We start from the raw sequence: 23205 nt of genomic DNA on the forward strand, positions 1-23205 counted from the left end.
TTCTAAGGCCTCTTTCCAGCTCAGTTTCCCTTCACATCTAAGATTTTGGGGTAGAGCTGGGATTAGACTTTGGTCAGGTTTACTGACCAAGAGTCTAGTGTTCACTGTCCATACACTGTGCTGGTCAATATTTATGAAAAACCGGAAGTTACTTACTCTGTGCCATGCCCTGAATTTCTATCAGTTCATGCAATCTTCTTAACAACCTATGAGACAGCTTTAAAGTAGAAATAATCCCTGAGCAAAAAATCATGCTCTAAAATAGTTTAGAAGATTCCCAAGATAAAGAGAGGCTTCCAACCTAACCCAGCTGTAGGATCCTTAACCACTGTTTTGATTTTGTTGAAGGTGGATTTAAAAACTTATGTAATGGTGTCCTCAGGCTCTAATGATGGGAATGGATAATGGGCCCAGGCAAATGGTTCAATGATAAGTTACTGTTCAGGGAAATCGGAGGCATCTTGTTCAATAACATTACTTTGGGGTAATTCTGAGTCTCTAGAAGTATCTACAAAGCCTGCAAGGTCAAAGTGCAGGCCGACTTGGCCTTTTGGTTTTATGATTGCAAATGAATGAAACAAATTTCCAACAGTTCAGCAGGGTATATCTGAGATTGGCAAACTCTCTCAAAGAGGTATTCCTATTAACCCTTACTCCCTTACCCTCCCTGAGGGTATGTGCACACCATCCAACTTCCGTCGGGTGAGGGAGGGGGCAGGGAGAGAGGCAGGGCAATCAGGAAAACTCTCTCAGTGATCCTGCAAATGGGGACATTGAGTTTAATCAGGGCTCTGCTCCGAAGAAAGCAACTCCTGCCACCTGCAGTCAGACCACTCCCTCCCATGCCCAGGAAAGCAGAACAGCAGGACCTGGAGCTTCCCAGGTCTTGCAAGACTCTGGCCTCGTTGTTCAGGGCCTCCAGAATGATATTCTGGTGGGTCTTGGGGAGAACATACACTAGATATGCTGGAATGTTTAGCCTAGAATGCTCTGCTAGCTTTCTCAAATGGCAAGCTCTTGCTGAACTTTCTAGGTCTAGAGATCAACGCCTTCTCCTTTTGCCTGACCACCCTCCCTGCCCTCAACCTGAGCCTGTCCACAGTAGGAACTGCTACATTTGCACAGTACCTAGCAGAAGACTGTAATCACTGACTTGTTTATCTGCCTACCCCATGGACTTGGAACATCTCTAAAAGATGAAGTGGGTGGCTTAATCATCCTTACATACTCAGTACCTAGCTAGCACAGCATCTGGATTGAAGAGGTGCTGACTCCCAAAGAGCTGGAAAGTAAGGCAAGGAACTGCAAAGCTAGAAGAGGCTTAAGAGGTCATCTTGGCCAGTCACAGTGGCTCATGCTTGCAATCCCAGCACCTTGGAAGGCCAAGGCGGGTGGATCACCTGAGGTCAAGAGTTTGAGACCAGCCTGGCCAATATGGTGAAAACCTGTCTTTACTAAAAATACAAAAACTAGCCAGGCATGGTGGTGGGAACCTGTAATCCCAGATACTTGGGAGGCTAAGACAGGAGAGTCACTTGAACCCAAGAGATGGAAGTTGCAGTAAGCCAAGATCATACCACTGCACTCCAGTCTGGGCAACACAGAGCAAAACTCCGTCTCAGAAAAAAAAGTCATCTCATTTAAAATCCTGTCCAATATAGGATTTCTCTCAAAATATGTTAAACAGGAGAAAAGTTTAAGAGTAGGTATTTTTTATTTTTTTTTAAGAGTAGGTATTTATATACATATATACACTTCTACATGCATGCCCACACATAACGGCGTCTTCTACTGGAAAGGGATACGTGGTGGTAAAGACACACAGAGGAAGAGTCACTCAGATTTTTGAATTAGGCTTTATCTCTTTTTAAAGCTTTTTCCCCTAATTTGTCAAGAAATACATGCAATTTAGAGAAAAATTTATAAAATAAAGTGAACAGAAGATAAAAGTTAACATGCTGTTGTATTTCCTTCTAATATTTTCTTGGGAGTTTTTTGTTTTTCCTTTTTTTTTTTTTAAATCATGGAAAGTCTTGATCAGATTAATGAGTTTTTAAGGTAGTCTAAATCATAATCTGCTATATAACTTTATATTTTGCTCCATTTTAGCAGAAGATTTTCTCTAGGTGATTATAAAGTCTTTATAAGCATCATGTTTTAAAACTTTTATTTTCATATAAGTTCAGACTTAGGGAATAGTCACAAGAATAGCACAAAGAATTCTGATACCCTGCACCCAGATTTGGGTTCCTCGAATGTCAACATTTTACTATATTTAACACCCTACCCTCCCAGGAGAGGAAGAGAGACGGAGAGACAGAGAGAGAGGGAGGGAGGGAAGGAGAGAGAGGGAGAGGGAGAGAGAGAGAGAGAGAGAAAAAGAGGTGAGGTGAGAGGGAGAGAGAGAGGGAGAGACAGAGGGTGGGGGGGAGAGAGAGAGGGAAAGAGAAGGAGAGAGAGACATGATAGTGTTTTACTCTAAATACTTCAGTATATATTTCCTATGAATAAGGAGTTCTCATATATAACCACACCACTTAGTCAAATCAGGAAATTAACTTTGAAATCTTACTATTATCTGATCAATAACCATATTCAGATTTTGACAACTGTCCCAGTAATGTCCTTTACAGGAAAAGAAAATAAGAAATTATACATTATGTTCAATTGTCATGTCTCTTTAGTCTTTCTTAATCTGGGATGCTTCCTGAGTCTGTCTTTGTATTTTATGTTATTGATATTTAAAAGTAAATGCTGGTTATTTTGTAGAATGACCCTCAATTTGGGTTTGCAGATGCTTCTTCCTGATTTGATGCAGGTTATGCACTTTTGGTAGAGATACCACAGAAATAGATATGCATCACTTTTTTTTCTTTGTTAAGAGACAGGGTCTCGCTCTGCCACCCACGTTACAGTGCAGTGGCACAATCATACAGCTCTACAGCCTCAAACTCCTGGGCTCAAGCAATTCCTCCTGCCTCAGCCTCCAGGGTAGCTGAGACTACAAATTCCATTTTACAACAGCATCTCCTTTTTGCAGAATTTTAGGTTGCTTTATAATTTTGCTATAATTCCAAATCAACCCCCCTCCCACCCTATGGACTATCAATTGGCTTTCCACCATTAATTTTTATATTAATAATTTATCTGTTTAAAAAATATGTTAAGATTGTTATTATATTAACAACTTTTGTCTAAGAAGCTCTGCCAATCTGCAGTCCAACAAAGGCTGGAGTGTGAACTCCACGTCAGGCTAACAAGCCTTGTGCACTGACATGCTAGTATTGTATTGCTCTCACCTTAAAGCATGGTTACAAAGGGCATTGCTCCTCTCATGCCTCTGAATATATTCCTTTGTTTGCGTGTTCATTTGTTCATTCTTTCACATTCACTCAGTAGATACTGAGTGTATATTCTGGGCCAGTAGTTTAAGTGTGAGATCAAGATCTCAAAGAAATAAAGAAGAAAATATGGATTGGCTGGGCATGGTGGCTCACGCCTGTAATCCCAGCACTTTGGGAGGTCGAGGCAGGTGTATCACCTGAGGTCAGGAGTTCAAGACCAGCCTGACCAACATGGAGAAACCTCATCTCTACTAAAAATACAAAAAATCAGCCAGGCATGGTAGCACATGCCTATAATCTCAGCTACTCAGGAGGCTGAGGCAGGAGAATTGCTTGAATCCAGGAGGTGGAGGTTGTGGTGAACTGAGATTGTGCCATTGCACTCCAGCCTGGGCAACAAGAGTGAAACTCTGTCTCAAAAAAAAAAAAAAAAAAGGAAAAGAAAAAGGAAAGAAAATATGGATTGTGGTAAGGGATATGAAATACACAGGCTGGTGCAACAATGAGTACCTGGAGGCAGTGCTCCAGGTAGACAGGGAAGAGCCTGGTGCATAGAGAAAGACAAATGAGCCAGTGAGCTGCAGCTGGGGGACCAGGAGAAAGAGGTGGGCATCTCTTGGCACTTACCACAAAATTCTATCAAAATGCCTGCAAAACATTGCTCTGACTAAAAATACAAACCCTTATTTGGATCTATCCCAAGTACCCACCTCTAAAGCCTACCCTTCTCTTCTGTCTGTCCTAGTCAGCAGAGTTTAAACTTCAGCATGTTATAATTTCTGAATAAAATGAAAGCCTGAAAATGCTTTGAAATGAGAGAGAACTTAGATACCATCCTGACGTTGCTCAGCACTGCAATTACCTGACTTCAAGGAACGATTAATGAATGAGACTGTCTCAACATTAGATTAACGGTCACTTTCAACAGTGGAAAGGGGATATACGTCCAAGAAGACAGGGACTAACAGCTGTGTGTATATGAGTGTGTGTTCTCCCACAATAACAGAGGTAGTGGCTATGGCCACAGGAAGATGGTGTTCATACTTCATACAAAAAAAAAAAAAAAAAAAAAATCAACCTGCCTGTGTTTTGTAGTTAGTCTGGTTCAGCAGAATTTGCAGCTCCCCAGGCCCCACATCACCTATGGATTTCATCAGAGTAAGACAAGTAGTAAGAATAGAGAGGAATCCTCTAGGAACTAGACCTGGGAAAAATACCTCCCTCTTTCTCCAAATAAAGCCTGTTTGGTACTTCAGGAAATTAGTTTCCATGCATTTGGGTCAAAAAGCAACAGATTATATTGTCAAAAAATGATTTCCTTGCATAAAAACTGCATGAAATGAAAAATTAGACAAAATATATAATATATAAAAATCAAAGTAGACAGAATATATAAGAATGTTATCAACATTAGAAACTCCTGTCAAATATTGAAAAAAATAACTCATAATAATCTATAAAATGTATGTACACTTTTCTTTCCAAATCCTTCTGAGGGAAACAGCCTCCAGTAGGCAATTAATCTGATACATGGATAACGATCTCTTAACAACGCCATGCTCTCAAATACTGAAGTACAGCTCAGTGTTTCTAAGGGCAGAGAAAGAAAAAAAAAAACAACACTAAAATCATTACTAATACAAACACTATGATTGTATCCTGCACTTGGGGGATGAAAATCTAGAACAATGAAGATGATAAACATATTTACCCAGAGACAAAAGATAGTAGATGAGATTCTTATTATAAAGGCTTTGTTTATAAGGGACACATTAGAAGCTAAATAATTGGGTCAGATTTGGTAATTAAAAGCAGCTGAATAATCAACAATAGCTTAATAAAGGTATCAGAATAAAGGTATCAGAATAAGATCATATTTTAACAGAAGATGAAATATATAGAAAAGTTTATATATTTCAACCATTATCCTTCTGCCTGTTTTGCATTTTTCTTTTAAAAATACACAAAAAGTGTAGGAAGTAGTAGTGAAATAACTACTACCTAGTTAACCTGTGACTGAATCTGGCAGTTGATAGTAGCAAGTGTAAACGAAATGATGCAAATGAACTAGCAGGACCAAATCAAAAAGCTTTCAGTGTGGGTGACATAGCTAAAGTCTATACTTTAGAATCTCTAATACACATCCAGGTGTTGAAAATTCCTGCTTGCTAGTGGGCTTTATGTCTGCCGCAACCCCAAGGAGTGAAAAAAAACTCAAGACTAACAATGATTTGTTTTAGCTAGCAGTAGTGGTGGAAATCTGGTCCAAAAAATTCCACTATAAATGTAACAGTTGTGAACTTTACTCTTTATAGCTATAAAAAAACTCAAACAAAACAAAGCATGAGAATGCATGCATGCATACACACACACACACACACACACAAAAAAAAAAAAAAAAAAAAAAAAACCCTTATAGACAAGCCCTTTTCACCTTCCCACCTAATTACAGGCTGACAATCTTTCCAGATATCAATCAGAAGGGCTCATTTTAAACAATTCTCTGGTCCTCCTCCAGGGGGCGAAGTTGGCTCGCATTTTCCTGAAAGGGGAAATTATTTTCAAACCCTGATTTTCACACAGTGCTAGAAAGATATTCATGTACAAAGGGGCCTTTCCCTGCTCCTGTTTCTTCTCAATACATTCCACTTGGGCTGATGAGCAAAGCAGCCCAGCCCTTCGGTGCAGGGAGAGAGAGGAAACAGGACTACGGCTGAGCATGAGCAGGGCTTAATCAGCACAGCCCCGAAGGCTGGCCAGCCCATTCTCAAACTTGAGATCACAGCTGTGGTTTTGCCAAAGATGATACACTTTCAAGAATATATGGCTTTTTTTTTTTTTTTGGTCAGGAAAATTTTCCACTGGGGAAATTCTGAAGCCAGCTGAAGCCTCACACGGGGCTCCCTCCCACCCGGTCTCCTCTGCAGGGCCTCCCTCTAAGAAACCAGAAAGCTGCTGGAGGTCTGAGCGCCTGCCCTGACTTCCTGCACGAATGGGGGCCCTTTCCACCCTGAGGATGGCATCTGGTGGCCAGGAAGGTGACTGGACAGCAGTTCCTTGCTGGCCTCGCTTCCCCCTCACGGAAAGGGTTAGGTGTTCCCCTGAGGGAACGCAGGTCTAGCTGCAGAAGGGGCACACAGGGGCAATGCCTATTCCCAAGGGAGAATCAGATGTGAGTTTCAGTGCCTTGGCGACCATACAACAGGATAGAAGGCACAGAGAGTGTGTCCCTGGCCCATGGATAGATTCAGTTATTGTGGGTTCTAAGCTCTACACAATTTTGGTGGTCCTCTTTAGAAAAAGGATACAAAATTAGGAATACCACATTAGCTACAGGTCATGGGAACAGGGTGTTGCCAGCGAAAGATCCTGAAACTCAAGGCTCTTCGCTGCTAGGCCAAGCAGTTGTGTTCAGCCTGCCACCACTGGCCCCTTCCCTGCAATAAAAACCCATGTAATCCTGCAATAAAACCTCATGTCTCGTGTGCCGGCTCTGGGTCTCTTCTTGGCCTCTTGAAACTGGTGCTGTCTCTAATGAGGCTGATACAGGTTCAGCAGAGGGCCTGAGCTCCACCCGCTTAGGACTGCCCATTGCCTGGAGACAGATACCAGGGTGGAGTTATTGAAAGAAACACTAGCCCTGCCCAAAGGGAACAAACTCCTCTGCCGAGCCAGCTCTCCACACCTACACCTACCTGACCAAGCCTCAGTCACCAGTTTGGGTCACCTCATCAGTTCAGACTCTGCCTTCTCCTCCTTCTCTACCCATGGGAGGGTTATGCACCCCCCCGCTTCCAGACCCCCTTGGGCTGCACAAAGGTGCGAACTCTACTAGTCTTTACTGAAAGACAGCAAAATAAAGTGATCTGAATCGAGAGTATTTAGCTAAACACAGTTTGTCTGCATATTTTCAGTCCTCGTAAAAATAATACACAATTTTCTCATTATCTGATGGCAATATCACTTACTCAAATTTTAACAATAAAATGAGGAAGGCCTCATAAAATGGAAAGTTGTTTAAGTTTAGTTAATGTAGCTTGTTTTCACATGTGCTACAGTTTGGAATTTATAAGTAAACCAGATGTAAACGTTCTTTTTGAACAAAACAGTAAGAACAACTTTTTACATATGAAAGTGTCTTCATAAAGGCCATTTACCACAAAAAGAACAGTGTTCTGCAAATTTGATTTAAAACCTTTTTTTGGAGATGGGCTCTTGCTACATTGCCCAGTCTGGACTCAAACTCCTGGACTCAAGCGAATCGCTGGCCTCAGCCTACCAATTAGCTGGGGCTACAGGCACGTGCTACTGTGCCTGGCCTTCTGCAAATTCTTATCTGTAAGATGGAATGTAATGGGAAAACAATAGCCACCATTATTTGAGTCCTTATTGTGAACCACAAGTAGTCTAAACATTTCACACAGACTATTTCACTTAATCACCTCAATAACCCTATGCAGTATTATTCCTATTTTATTGATGCAGACATTGAGGCTTTAAGAGGTACGTGACTTCTCCAGTGTTACAAAGGGCTTTTGTGTAGATCTGAGGCTGGGCAGGTTGAGCCTTATTCTTAGTCCCTGTGCCATGCTGCCTCTGTAGCCAAAAATCACTTTCAATACTATAAAGAACTAGTGAGTTTCACAAGATATTTTTTAAAAGCAGATAATTGCACATATTTACATTTTTCCCCAAATTCCTATTTGATTTAACAACAACAACAACAAAAAAAAAACAGCTGAGGAATTGGGCTACTTTTTTCCAAGGCTTTAAAAGTTTTTAGAAATCAGCATAATAGTTAAATGCAAACCATGATAATAGTTACCATTTATTGAACATGTATTATGTGATTGGTCACTAGCTAAGTTCATTATGTGCACTGTTTCCTTTAATACAGCTATCTTGTGAGGCAAATGGTATTATGCCCATTTAACAGATGAGGAAACTGAGGCTCAGAAAGAGTAACCACTCTGTTCAAATTGTCTCAATAGCTGAGGAAAGTCTGAACTCTAGTCTATCTGCCCACACTAAGCCACTTCCCTACTGTAAAATATATACAAATAAAAAGCATGCTTTAGTTAAGAGCCTGTTAGTTATTTAAAATACATATCTAGATCTTTGACTAGCCAGTGGAAATCACTATATGCTTTCAGGCCAAGAGAAAAATTGGTGAGCCGTCCCTGGAGAGCTGAGTTCTCCTATCTGAGCTTCTGTCTCTAGTATCATCTCATATGATGGATCTAGGGGAGGGGGAAGGAGGGAGCTATATCGTGTCATCTTTGTTAACAGCCAGTAAAAATGAGGATATAAATCAGGTTCACATCTGGACACATAATGTTCAGTTTTGCCAAGAGACTAGTAAATGATGGAAATGCATTTGATACATTCTTAGGCCATTGCACCAGAGAGACTCCAACTTTAGCTGACCCAAGCATCTTCCTAGCATGTGTCACTTGCTCATTTGAGATGCTGCCATCACTAGGGTTTGGGGGTGGGGTTCCATACTCAGTGACTGACCTAATTGTTACAGGACCCAACATCACAGTGGTCCAACTGCACATGACAAAGGAGGACACGCTGGCAGAGAGGCTGAGTTCACAGCGCTGGCGCTGCAGAAGACAGAAAAATATGCTGACTCCAAATAGTCACAGAAGCATGAAAAATATCTACCTAAGTGAGGGTGGGTCTTTGGGGGAGGTAGGATACATTCCTAGGCTTGAATTTCCAGAGTTCAAAAACTCTGCATGGAGCCATGATCAAAATGCAAACAATGGTAATAGCTACCATTTATTGAACATGTATTATGTATGTGACGGGTCACGAAGCACAGCAAATCAGTTCCCAGATCAAGAGAAACTATGTTAGGGTCATGAGCATGAGAAATAGCATGAGCACAGTTTCCCAATACTAGCTTTCTGCTGGAGTTATACAGGTGCACACTGGTATCCAGATAGAGGAAACCCACCCAGGTACACAGGTCAAAGGTTTTCCTGTGGGATTAGAGAACAGAGTGTCTAAGTTTCACTTTGAAATCTCTGAGGCCCAGGCAAGAATTCCAGTTTTCCCAAACATTTCCCATTTTTCCAAAGTCTGATTTTCCCAGACAAGGCATGCACACACACACACAGTCACACCCACTCACACACTCTCTCTCTCCTGAGATCCCATTAGAAAGAACGTTACAGGAAGCTAGTCTGGCTCAGTAGGAGCGGCATCTTTCCAACAACCCCAAGTTTCTGGAAATCTGAATGGGATGATTTGGGAGGGAGGGAGGGAAGAGGGAGGGAGGAAGTTGCTCACAGATGAAGGACCGCTTTTAGAGTATTAAAAGAAGAGAAGTGTCTCAGAATGGGTCTGAGGTTAAGATGCTAAAGTGGAAGTTTCCACCACCTCAAGATGTAACAGATGGGAAATTCCAAAGCAAGGGGTCAGATCATTATGTGGAAATTTCTAAGAAGCTGCCTCTAAGACCCAGGAAGACACAAACAGGTCAGGACAGTGGAAAGTGATGGAGGATTCTGTGAGTAAGATTCTTTGGAAATGCTCTGATTCCCACGGTTTCCAAGGCGGGTGGGATGGAGAGGCTCAGCCTTTCTTCTCCAGCCTAGAGAAAAGGGTTTCAAAAGCTGTATGTGCTGGGTTTGATATGCATCTACTAGAGTTCCTGGGTTGGTATGTGACATCTGCCTTAGGAAACAAAATGTGAGAGGGAGCTGATGCTGGCTAAGCCAGAAGGGTGGATGCCACATCAGAAAGTGAGTACTGCTCTCTTGCCCCATGGTGGGGGGAGGGTAAAGGAATATGAACATTGGACACCCGAAGTGCCAGCCTGGGTCTCTTCACAACAGGTTCTCCCTGAGAAGGCTCTGGCATGAGTGAGAAGACCTCAAAGAGAGACCAAGAGGAAACCAGAAGGTGCTGATGGATGGCCACAGCGGCAGGAGGAGGGAACCACCTGAATCCCAGGGGGCCCAGAGCAAGGTCTCTCAGAGGAGTCCTGGAGAAGGCCACGGAGGCAGCCAGGAAAGAAAATGTCCCCCCTTTCCCCGTCGGCCAGGTTCAGCTGACTCAGCACCAGGTGTGACAGTCGCAGTGAGGTAAGGACTTGCTGCACACTCTCCCCCTGCCCCCACAACCTGGAGATACCGGAGCAGTGGGCAGCTGGAGGCCACTGGAAGAGGAAGTGGCCCTTGGTGGCTGGATGGAGGGAAGTCCTTCCTTGGAATGAATATTGACTGTTTTTTATAAACCAAAGAAGGCATTTCACATTTCCAAAATGAACCCATGTGCACATGTGTGCGCATGTTGCGGGGGGGTGGCAGGGGGGAGGAGAAGGGGGAGGAGGAGGGGGAGGGGGAGACTGACTTCAAGTGGCCTTAGAACTTCTCATTACCTAAGAGTAACCAGAAAAGTCATGGGCCTGATGAAGTTATTACCAGGAAATGGGGTACAACACAACTCCTTGAATAAGCTTTAAAGGAACAGTGGGAGACAAGAATGAAGCTGAGTCTGAATTATGATCATGAGTCACACGGTCCACAATGTTCATTACATACAGTTAACCTTTGTTAAGTCCTGACTATGTGCCAGGCTCTGGGGCCACGGACTTCACAGACACGACCTCATTCAGTCCCTCTAACAATTCCTTGAGGCACATATTTGACAGATAAGAAAACTGTGGCTCAGAGAAGTTAGGCAACTTGCCTAGGGTCATACAGGTAAGTAAGTAAAGTAGCAGGAACCTGTACTCAGCCTCAAGCCTGGCGTCTATCCGTGAGCTCTTCTATTGTCCTGGATGAGTGGTTTTGAGCAAAACATTTGTGACTGAAGCAGGAAAGGGACTTGGGTCCTGCCCATCCTTCCTCCTCAGGAGTCCCTGAGCTACAACACCAAAAAGCAGAATTTGAAAGCCACTGACAAGCATGATCTTAAGGGTCTCGTACAACACTGATTTTATGATGCTATCATCTGTGGGTGGGAAGGTGGAGAGAGGTGGCTCCACCAGAGCAGACAAGGGAGAGGAAAAACTCAGAATTGTATCCAGTGTTCCCAGAGAGGCAGCTGGAAGGAGCTGGTTCCAGCAGGTGGATCTGAGGGTCACAGAATTATAATCATGTGTATAAATATAGAGTTTAGAGAATGCATGTAAAGCACTTAGCACAGAGCCTGGCATTAGGTAAATGGCAACTATGATTGTGGAAAGTTTACATATATGGCTTAAAACCCCAATATATAATTTAATGCAACATGCTCAGCCACTGATGTCACTGTGTCTGTTCCATAAGGAGCTATGTTTATCATGGACACTACACTTTACTAATTGAGCCAAGACAAGAAAGGAATGTGTGAGATTAAGCTGGCCAAGACTAAAACAATTAGAGTAAATCTGAAGCAATGGTTTTTAAGCAAGGGAGACCAACAGGAGAGGGCAGGCATGGAGTCCCATGAGATGATGATGGAAAACATAATCCTTTCTCCAGTTAAAAAAAAAGTGCATATGTACAATTTTGCAAATAATTATAGAAGGTTCACAGATCTGCTGGTCTATTCACAGTCTCCAGATTAAGAACTACTCCTGTAGATCATGTGGATTGAACATGAGGTCCTCAGGCCAAGAGCTGCTCACCAGATCCCAAAGTGGGGCTACCCGTCCTTGTCCTCTGCACATGCTCATCATGGGTAGTCTGGATCATGACACCAAGCCTGAGGTAGTCAATGTAACTGTGCGGAATCTAATTTCCAACCTTTCAAGTTTAATAGACTCCAAAACCAGTGGACTCTGGTACCTAGAAAATTTATCTGCTTGGCATTTTCTTCCTTTCCTTCCTTCCTTCTGGTAGCAACACCCCTTCTTTTTATTATTTTTTAATTTTTAAAATTTGTTACATAATGTGGAGAGTCTTCCAGTGAAAACAGGAAACGTGCTAAACAAATTCTAAAAGAGCTGTAACACTACCCCTCCTTTTTCCATGGGGAACCCATTCTGTGTAATTCTGGTGGGATTTACCCCATCTCATGGGACACATGAACAGGCCTTGGCCAAAGTGATGTTGCTTACTGTCTACTGCCTATTTCTAGCCATGCTGATTCAGGCAGGCAATCCAATCTGGGCCGGTTAAGGGCCCTCCTTGGTACTTACTACTGCTAGAAGTATGGCAAAAGAGGCACCCCCTTCCCTGAGATCTATAGCTGTGAGAATGACAGAAACCCACCTCTGCCACCATGGTGAGGGAGAACATGCCTGAGAATGAAGCTGACTGAGTTAAGCGAAGTCAAGACAGAGTGAAAGATAATGGCCTTATGATATCTTTGGAACTCCTGAATACAGCTGTGCCTGAAGCCCTTACCAGCATGGCCATCCTAATCACATGAGTCAAGAGACTAGTTTAAATTGTATTTCTGTTGCTTGCAACCAAAATATTTCTAATAAACTTGATCTAAAGAAAACGTCCCAAAGGAAATTCCCCTTCAGGAGTAGTCCTTGTGGAATTCTGGGTTCCTCTCTGACAATAATCCTGAATGAATTAAAATTTTTTCTTCCTATGACATACTTGACAAACTATTTTTTTGCAAAAAAGTTTGGGCTTAACATTATTCCCTTATCATTCTCTGCACCAGCAGTTCAACTTACCAGTGCCGCCAGTCAGCAAATATCTCATTCTCCCCACCCTCGATCCTGCACTCCTGCTTACCTTCCCTACACTATCAGATACTACCTCTTGTAATAAATATTAAGGTTACTGATTAGAAGAGGAGGGACCCAAAAACAGACAATGGTACCCTAGTTTATACTTTTCTACCATCAAACAAATACTTGGAGTCAAGTCTCATGAGCATCTCAAACTACCCCCAAAAGGCACTGAATGTTCCAGTATAAGAAATGAACCTAGAACCATGGGGCTCAGAAGAGAAGGAGAGAGACATGGAGCAAGGGAAGAGAATCATGCAGGGTCAATGTAAGTTCTGTGTCTCAAAAGCCACAACACAGACTCAGTCACAGTGCAGAATGACTTAAAAGTTGAAGTAACATTCACAGACCACTATAAGGAAGTTGTTTTTTCTTTTAGCATAGGGATGGTAAGTAGATTTCAACTCACCTGCCCAATCTGGTCCACAGCTAAAATGCCAAGGCTCAGCATCAAGACAGCCATGACAATCTCAAGTCCATTACGAGGTGGGAAGGGGAGGAGGGTCGTGAATGTACGTATTTGATATTTCAGCTGAAACAATTACATTTCATCCTTGGACAAAGCAAGACCAACAGAGAAATACATATCTGAACTAGAGGGGTTTCTCTTGGACTGCACTCAGTTGTCACATCATTCACCTATACTGAGGCAGTCCTCATTGTTTTACCTACAGGGAAGTTGTCAGCCACTCTGTGTGGCATCCTCTTTATAAGCACTCTGAAGACATTTCTCTGAGCCTTGAATCATGATCAACCTTGCTTCTTCTGAGTAACTGGTGTGCTTTTATTTTCCAGCCACTGTAAGTTGTTAACAGAGCACATTTTCCTTCTGGTACTGACTGCTCAGAAGCTCAGAGGTAAGATTGTAGGACTAGCAAATGAATAGCCTTTCCCCAATGAACTGGGGCCTTATTTTATCTCTGACTTCACTCCACAGATTTCTTTCCTTACTTATTTTTCTTAATCTCATTACATCATACCTATGCTTAAAGGCCATCTCAAAAATCTCTGAAGACAGGTACATACATCAGATCAACAGTAATCAACACAAGAAGAAACAAACCAGATGGTGAGTGAAGGAAAGTTTTACAAATGCTGCCCTGCAGTGGCAGCCACAGGGTGACGGCCTTGAACCAGGAATAGCCCTGGGCCAACCCATCAAGTCAGCAATTATCTCATTCTCCCCACCCGAGATCAGGCATTCCTGCTCACCTTCCCTATACTCCATGTCCCATGGGCAGAGTGCCCCCTGGGCCATTCCTGAGCATCTACACCTATTCTCTCTTTAGTACTACTAGTGGTTGCTTTCCCTCCCCCACCAAATCAAAATGCCTTCCACCTCTGTCTAGAACCTTGGGCTTGACTATATGTTGTCAACAGCTGATAACAGCACAGTGTCTTTCCTCTCTCAAGGACAGGTACTTTTTTTTTTTTTTTTGAGATGTCGTTTTGCTCTTGTTGCCCAGGCTGGAATGCAATGGCGCTATCTCGGCTTGCTGCAACCTCTGCCTCCCAGGTTCAAGTGATTTTCCTGCCTCAGCCTCCCCAATAGCTGGGATTACAGGCATGTGCCACCATGCCAAGCTGATTTTGAATTTTTAGTAGAGATGGGGTTTCTCCATGTTCGTCAGGCTGGTCTCAAACTCCTGACCTCAGGTGATCCACCTGCCTTGGCCTCTCAAAGTGCTGGGATTATAGGCATGAGCCACTGTGCCAGGCCCAAACAGATATATTTTAAGCAGGTATTTTGAAGAGGAAAAAAACCCACAGAAGTAATTCACTAATGGTGGAATATACTACAAAAGTGGTACAAAAGCAATTGAAAAGTAGATTCTTCTTGTAAATCCAAATAATTCTATGTAAGGTAGTTAGCACAGTACTGGGCACACAGTACTCAATACACAGTAGCTACTTATTATTACTATTGTTGCTATTATTGTTAATTCCACCACTACTGTTTGATAACTCACTGGCTATTCCTTTTACTTCTACCAAGCAGGCTACTGCCCTTTTCAGAATACTGGCTGACTGGAGATCCACAGTCAATTCATTCATTTTAATCATACTTAATTTATAATGCACTTTTAAGTACATTATCTTTTTGGATCTTCCTAGCAATCCTCTAGTTAAACATTATTCTCATTTTATAGATGGGCAAACGGAAGCTCAGGAAGATTGAGTTAGTAAGGCTCAAACCCACATCTTGTATAAATTTATTGTTCTTCCTATAACAAGTGGTTGCCAACTACAGTGCGATCACATCAGAATCATTGGAATTTTGAATGTCATAAAGATATTGAAAAAGCCAAACATTAAAGAATCATCTGAGTGCATTAAGATTCCTGGGGTCTACCCCAGACCTAATGAATAGAGATGGCCCAGTGGAAGGGACTATGAGTTTGTATTTCAATAGGTGCCTCGTGTGATTCTGATGAGCTGCTGGTGGATGGACAAGTGTGATGCCCATGCCGCTTCTTGGTTCACCAAGTACCTGCTGCATTCTCAGCTCTGTGCTAAGTACTACAAGGCAGGCATATGTTGCCTTCAGCTTTCAAAGAGCTAAGTGAGTAGGAAGCTAGTAAGTAAGTGAGTAGGAGCTAGGAAGTAAGTCTAGCCAAGTGAAAAAAGAGTGAGCCAAAGAAGGCAATGCTTGGCTTTGAAGGAGGTCAGAGCAGGCAAGATGGCAGGAATAGATAGGAAGGCCATGCCATGGAAAAGAGAAAATTCCAGTAGGTCTTGCAAAATGGGAAGGATTTCCAGGTAGAGAAGTGGTAAATGGAATGAAATATCCTCCAGAGAAATGCTGAAAGATTCTCTGGCAAGAATAAAGGGAATAGCAGGACTTGAATGAGAGAGAATGGGGCCAGAATATGAGAGTGGAGAAGCCAGAGAGGAGCCTAGGCTGGTGTGGGAGGTGTAGGGAGGGAGGGAGGTGGTTTTCAAAGAGTAACGTCCTGAAAGATGAACCAAAGAACAGCAGAATAAAGGGAGGGCTGGAGGGTAGAAAACCTGGTATTGGCAAGACCACCTAGGAACTTGTTGAACTGATTGAGACCCCAGATGGCTAGGGGTAAGACTCAGATTTGACAGTGCTGGCAGTCAGAATGGGGTGAAGAGATGGGGCTCTGCGATGGGAATCTAAGTCCTCTTGCACTCCATGCGCTTCTCATTCACCACAGCTGCTTTCATGTGACCCATAAACACTAGAGTAGATTGCCAAAAATGGCTACATTTCTTCCCCCCCACCATATCCATGCTCCTTGAAATAGGACTCTGCAACTCCTCCTTCATATATTTCTTGAATTCAGGCTAGCCATATAGCTTGCTTTACGATCAGTACATACTGGAAACAATGTTGTGTGAATTCTGAGTCTTAGTGTCAAGATACTTCTGCTCTCTTCTGGAACCCTGCCCAATCATCACGTGAACAAACTTGGGGTAACTTGCAGGATGATGAGATACATGGCTTAGTCACCGTTATCACTCCAGCTGACAGCCAGTGACCCACAGAAAGAAGGCCTAGCTGACGTGGACCTGCAGCTACCTGTAGATACATGAATAGTACCAGGTGAAAGGAGAAGGATCACGTAGCTGAGCCCAGCCCAAATCACCAATCCACAGAATGGTGAGATAAATAAAGGATTGTTATTTTGAGCCAGTAAGTTTTGACTCAAAATGCTGGCAGTAAATTTTGGGGTGATTTGTTATGCAGCATAAGCTAACTGATACACACTGCAAATAACTATATAGCCATAATATTAGGGAGTGATGCCATATGAAGCCCCAGAAGCTTTCTCACTTTCAAAAAGTACATTATTTTCCTAGCCCTTAAGGAAGTTTTCTGCCATGGCAGAACTATTACGTCATAATAATCACACTTAGGTTAGATGAGAGAAAAAACAGAGCAATATGTAAGAGTAGAGCCCTGGTATGTTGTATGTTGTAGCTGTGAGCCAATTTTCATTACAACACACTACAAGGGACTGTTTGAATTCCTTGGCTGAAGTAACACTCTGTTGTTTTGGATACTGCCTGAAACAAGCAGACCATCAACAGGGGACTGGAAATAGTTTCATTACCCAAAAAAGTTTTTAATAGTATTTGGCATGTAATGATGGATCTTTATCCTGCCCATGGTCTTACAAAGGAACATGGGTTGCTCTGTTTTTTTAAGGCATGGAGCCATCATAAATCATTATAGAGATTAAAGAAAAGTACAAATAAATAGACATCTAATCATAGCACTGATTGGGAAGCATGTAACTTAATAGTGTGAGTATCTCCTCAAAAATAAAGTCAAACAGTCACTTTAAAAAATGAAGAACTTACCAGTAAGACTTTGTGTGGTCCACTGTTTTCAGGTTTTGAGTGGAACGAATCTGAAATAGAATTAAACAAACATTCCATAAGTAAAGCCCATTTGGAAAGGGTGTGTTTTCGATCCCAAGTGACTGCCATAATGTTGAGCATTTATTCATGTAGTTAAAGATGAACAAAGCTTTTTCTGGCTCCTGATGGAAGAGGGAACATTTTTTGCCGACATAGTTCAACTTCCTGAATAGAGAGAGCATGCTGTCATCTACTTAGGGGAGCGTTCAAAGTCTGAGGCCAGTGTAACTATAAATGGTAGTGTTTTTTCCAAAACTCTCCAAGTCAGGGGAAGCCTCTCTAGCTGTTGCTCTTGCCGTGGTCTCTCAATCTCTTTATGCTAGGACCCGGCCATGGGTCCCTCTAAGACACTAACTAAAACACTAATGGTCCACCATAACTTGAAGGGCAGAGGAGGAGTGTACAAGCCTTTCTAATAGTGGTTATCTAATCATATGCATAAACAGATTTTTGTCTTTATTGATAATAATGAGCCTAAGGTAGTGTTGTTCAATAGAAATATAACCCAAGCCACATAATATTGATATTAAAACATAATATTAAATATATTTAATAATTAGATTAACAATATAATTATATTTAATATTAGATTAATATATGTATCATACATATTAATAATTATAATTATAAAATATATTTAATAACTAGAACATAATATTAAATGTTCTAGTAGCCACATTTAAAAAGCAAAAACAAAAACCTGATTTAAATATTTAATTTAACCTAATTTATCTAGACTATTATTGTAACACATAATCAATACTGAAATCATTAACAAGATATTTTACTTTTTTATACTGAATCTTCAAGATTCAGTACATCTCAACTTGAGCTAGCCACATTTCAAGTAGTCCATGGCCACACATGGCTAGTAACTACCATATGAGACAACACCGGTCTAGGGAACCTATTCTTGGCCTTCAGGCATTGGTAAGGCTTCAAGGAGTCTGATGCATATGAAGATCTTATTCACCTGTTTTCCTTCTCTCAGTCATCTATCATTACTCCCATTTTGTGATATCATTTTAGCAGAAATCAGACGTAATGACAGCAAATACTTATATATAGCACTTACTATGTGCCAGGAACTGTTCTTGGCATGCCCCTATGTTACCTCAATTATACCTCACAATAATTTTATGAAGTAAATATATTACTCTCATTTTGTAATAAGGCAACTGAGGCACAGAGAGGTTACGTCATTTACACAAGACTGGGAGACAGTGACAGACATGGGATTCGAATCTGAGTCATTTGCCTCCAAAGTCCCTGCTTTTAGCCACTACCCTCTCAATTAAATTTGAACAGCTCAAAATAAGATAATTACTTTCGGTTTTAATTATAACTATCAAATGATCCAAGTCTGCTCTCATGATAACATGGTTAGATAATAGCAGGGATGGCAGATGGAAGAGTTATTGGATGCGCTAGCAAATTAAATTTAAAACAATTTGGGATACAAGCACGAAAACCACAGCAGGTGGGGTTGAAAAGACTGCACGGGTCCAGGGGCCTGTCTGGAGGACCAAGGTGGTGGCAGTCGGGGAGGTTAACGTGAGGTCTGTGGAAAATCTTGTCTTCGTGATTTTTCTGAGGGAAAGGCCGAATGTTTTCATCAGATGCTGAAAGATTCTCAAAGGGGTCTTTTAGATAGATATCTCAATATCTGTCTCAGTAGGAGTAGGGAGTTAGGAAAATCCAGTAAAAGAATTAAGAAGATATATCCTTTTCACTTTATTAATCCATAGGCCCCCAAGGAATCACACTCAGTGAGCAAAATCAGATTCCCATGTGCGAGCTTTCTGCCAAATCAGAGAGACGGAGGCTGGTCAGTGACATCGTGGGACTGAGGCCACTTGAAGCGCTGCCACCCAGTCTCCTATGGAGAGCCCTGAACCTGCTGAAAATCCTCCCGTGGCTTCCTCCAGGTTTTAGGATCAAGGCCAAGCTCCTCAGACTACTCTAAAAAGCCCCTGTGGCCTCATGCCCGGACTCTCCCTCAGGCATCTCATTGACAGGTCCCAAAATGCACACCCTCCCCTTCACTCCTCTACGCCTTTGCAGATTCTTTTCTTTCTGCCAAATACGTCTTTTCTCTACTGTATCAGTGGGTTCACATCTCAGTTCAAAAGTTACTACCTCTGGGAAGCCTGTGTGAACACCCTTGACTGGCTTAGCAATAACTTCTCTGCAGTAGTGGCAGTAAAGTAGTATTCATTCAATTCAATTGCAGTTATACTCTACTGTAGTCCCTGAAGGAAGGGGAAGCATTCTGAGAAATGAACTGTTAGGGGATTTCATCATGTCAATATCATAGGGTGTATTTACACAAAACTAGAGGGTACAGCCTACCACACCCCTAGGCTACATGATAGAGTCTCTTGTGCCTAGGCTATAAAACTGGACAGCACGTTACTGTTTTGAATACTGTAGGCAACTAAAACACAACGGTAAATATTTGTGTATCTAAACATAGAAAAGGCATAGTAAAAATATGGTGTTATAATCTTTAAAATAGGTTTTGTTAAAAACCAGTTGGTACCAACGGTATTAATAGTTTTATGGGACTACTGCCACAGATGCGGCCTGTCATTGACTGAAATGTCATACAGCACATGACTGTACTACCAGTAATATTAAAAGCTGGTTTTTATGTGCTAGGCACTGTTCAAGTGCTTTACATGCTCCTTTAATCCCTTTAGTAATCCTATGAGATAGGTTCTTTCATTATTGCACTTAGTAGGATAGCAAACTGAGGCATAGAGGTTAAGTCAGTAGCCTAAGGTTATACTTGTAAGTGGCAGAGCCAAACTGTGGTTTACAGGCAATTTGGTTCTAGACCTCGCACTGCATGCCTGCCTTCACCCAGGGTCTACTTCCCTCTACTCTCATTGCCCTGGCACTTACTTTACTCTGGTATCTCCTATATTTTAGATTTCCATTTATTGGTGTCTCTCCGCATGTTTGCAGAATCCCTGAAGGTTAAGAATGTGTCCAGCTCATCTTTGTCTCTCCAGGACCTAGTGAGGTGCTTAGTATATGGTAGATACTCAATAAAGGAGCACACAGGAAAACACTGGAACAGCATTAGAGGGATAGGAGCCAGGGCTATCAACCCAGGGCTGATAAAAAACACACCAGGATAAAGAATCTTCAAATACACACTTGAACAAAGCAAGTTTTGACTTTGTCTTTTGAATCCAGCCAGTACTAAGGAGACGGTCACTTCCTAGGCCTGTTCAGTACCAGAGGGAGGAGAAGCAACTCAGAGCTTGGCAGACTTGCTCACACCTCCAAGTTCATCAGCCTTATTTTACTTTGCATGTGGAAATAAGTAATAACATGCCTAAGCAACAGCACACCCAAAGTCTTGGCTGGCCATTATCAAGCAATGCCAGAAAAGACACATGCTGAAAAATCTCCTTTGGCTGCCTGGACATGGCCTGGATATTTCTACCCTGAGTTCCAGGATATATTTATTTCCATTACTATCTAAACTCCCCTTGGATAGCTATAAAATTTGAACTTGTAGAAAAATACTTTCCTCTTTCTCTAACAGTTAGAAAGGCAAAAGGGTTCAAGATCTAGAACACATACAGACCTCTAGGGAGAGAAGAAGCTCTCTCTAGCCCAGTCAGAGACTGCATCAGGATTGTGGCCCAGCCTACCCACTCACAAATAAATGCTGTCAGCCATAACATCCACCCTTTATAATGCATCTAGAATATAAAAGAAACCACCACCTTCCCGTGTACATGGATGGATGTCAGCATCACCTGTTATTAACAATCAAACCATAAATCTGTATTGACTCTTGCCATGTCATCTCCTTCCATGATAAGAAATAATGACATTAATTTAGTTATTACTGAGAGGTTTACTGAATGTAAATCATGTGCCAGGGATGGTTGTAGGTACTGGAGATGCAATGGTGAATGAAGTATATTACATTCTTGACTTAAGGCCCTTACATTGTAATGGGAGACAGCAAACAAACACGTGTATAAAGTAAATAAGATCATTTCAAACAGTAAGTTCTACAAATGTTTTCATACATGCGAAGAGTGAAGTGACCTAATGAAGAGTTTAACAAGGTCTCTTCAGCAGCTGTGTGGAGGTGTATTGAAGAGGCAATAGCAGACAAATGGTGACCAAGTATGAGGCCATTTGATTGTTCAGGTGAGATATGGTACCTCAGAAGGCGAGAAGTAGACAAATTCAGTATAGGTTCTGGAGGTTAAACAGCTAGGACTTGCTGATGAAGTGGATACAGGGGATCAAGCAACTGGGTCAATGATGGTTTCATTTACTCAGGGAGAAAACAGGTTGAGGGAAGAAGAAAATCAAGAATTCTGATGTGACCTGGTTAACTCTGAGATATCCAAGGGGAGATGTCAAGAAAGCATTAAGAAGCCTAGAACCATGCTGTCTAATAATAGGCACATGCGGGTCTTTACATTTAAATACAACTAAAAACTCACTTCCCAGTTGCATGAACCACATTTCAAGTGGCCAAGCAGCCACTGAGGCAGCTACTCTATGGAACAGCACAGGTCCTATACGGTTTCACTTGCAAAGTCTGATATGATGGTATCTCAAAAGGCAAAACAGATGTAAAAGGGCTTTTGACACACATAAAGGCCCCTACTGTAGGGATAAAAGGTATATGCTCCACAAAGGTGGGGCAAAGTTGAGGGAAATATACCCTATGCTTTAAGTCTATCCTAAAAATTTGTCTTTATTAGATGTTTGGAGGACTACCAACTTTGTAAAGTAATACTATGTGTCAAAGAATCATAAATTCATTCTTGAGCTCCAAAGGTTAAAGACAATAGGGATTAAAATGCTGGCATTTTGCCCCATTGTACCAGAGCTTCTGTCCCAGAGAACAGCACACCCCAAAAGGCTGAAGTGGCCTACTTTAACCAAATGGTACCACCCCATTATCTTCACCTTGGGACTGGCTCCTGGCTGGAAGAGCTGGTCTAGGCTGTTCATCAGGAGAAAGTCTTTTTACCTGGCTACTGTCCTAATCCACAGAGAGCTTCTGAAGACTAAGTTTAGTTTTTAATTGAGGAACTGGTGGTATATGTACTCAACTAACTTAAAGTTGGGAGAAAACTATTCAGATAATGCCAAAAACAATATGAATTTTAAAAATACACATAGATTCCTATTTCACCACACTTTATAAGAGAATAAGTGAAAAAATCAGAGTAAACAAGAAATTGAAATGTTATACTCAACATATTTTTTTCCCCATTTTTGTACTGAAAGGACAATGGCAGTTTTAAAAGGATGGCAAGCTTCTTCGGAATTTACTGTTTCTAGCATTCTAGTGCTGCTATTTATTTTTGCATGTTACCCTTGATGGACACGTGTTTTTATGTGACTATGGCCATAGTTTATGTGCTATTGCTAGTAAAGGCTTTGGAATTGGACAGATCTAGATTTGAATGTCGGATTCTCAACTAATGAGATGCAATTCATCTCTAGTCCTCAATTTCCTAAAGTGTAAAATGGGGTTAATATTACCTTTTGTATATACTTGCTGTAAGGATAAAAAGAGAAAAGCTTAGCACAGTGCCACTAGAAAAAACTCCATGATTTATGGCTATTATTCCTTTTTAAAATTTCACTTTCAATTTTAAATATTTTAGTATTTCTACACATAGACACAGTGTTTCATGTTGAGAAGGCACAATTTCCTAAATTAATCCTCTAATGCTGGATAGTTAAGTTACTGTCAGTTTTTATTATCAGAAACATGATTACATTGGACAT

At 41.6% G+C, this 23205-nt stretch overlaps 1 protein-coding gene and 1 non-coding gene across 2 annotated transcripts in view; both read right to left on the reverse strand.

Moving 5' to 3' along the window:
• The window catches only part of GNG12 (G protein subunit gamma 12), a 137193-nt gene that overhangs the window by 62055 nt on the left and 51933 nt on the right, over positions 1–23205 (reverse strand). Inside the window, exon 2 of the mRNA XM_012442685.2 lies at positions 17362–17411. The gene's annotated coding sequence lies outside the window, so the exon portion shown is untranslated. The remainder of the gene's footprint in view (positions 1–17361; positions 17412–23205) is intronic.
• LOC135273500 (U7 small nuclear RNA) lies at positions 12239–12299 on the reverse strand. Its single transcript, XR_010341290.1, has one exon. It is a non-coding gene; the product is annotated as a U7 small nuclear RNA (small nuclear RNA).

This window comes from Aotus nancymaae, unplaced genomic scaffold, assembly GCF_030222135.1.
Source record: "Aotus nancymaae isolate 86718 unplaced genomic scaffold, 86718_ANA_hifiasm-v0.15.2.pri h1tg000007l, whole genome shotgun sequence".
NCBI classification, from domain to species: Eukaryota; Metazoa; Chordata; class Mammalia; order Primates; family Aotidae; genus Aotus; species Aotus nancymaae.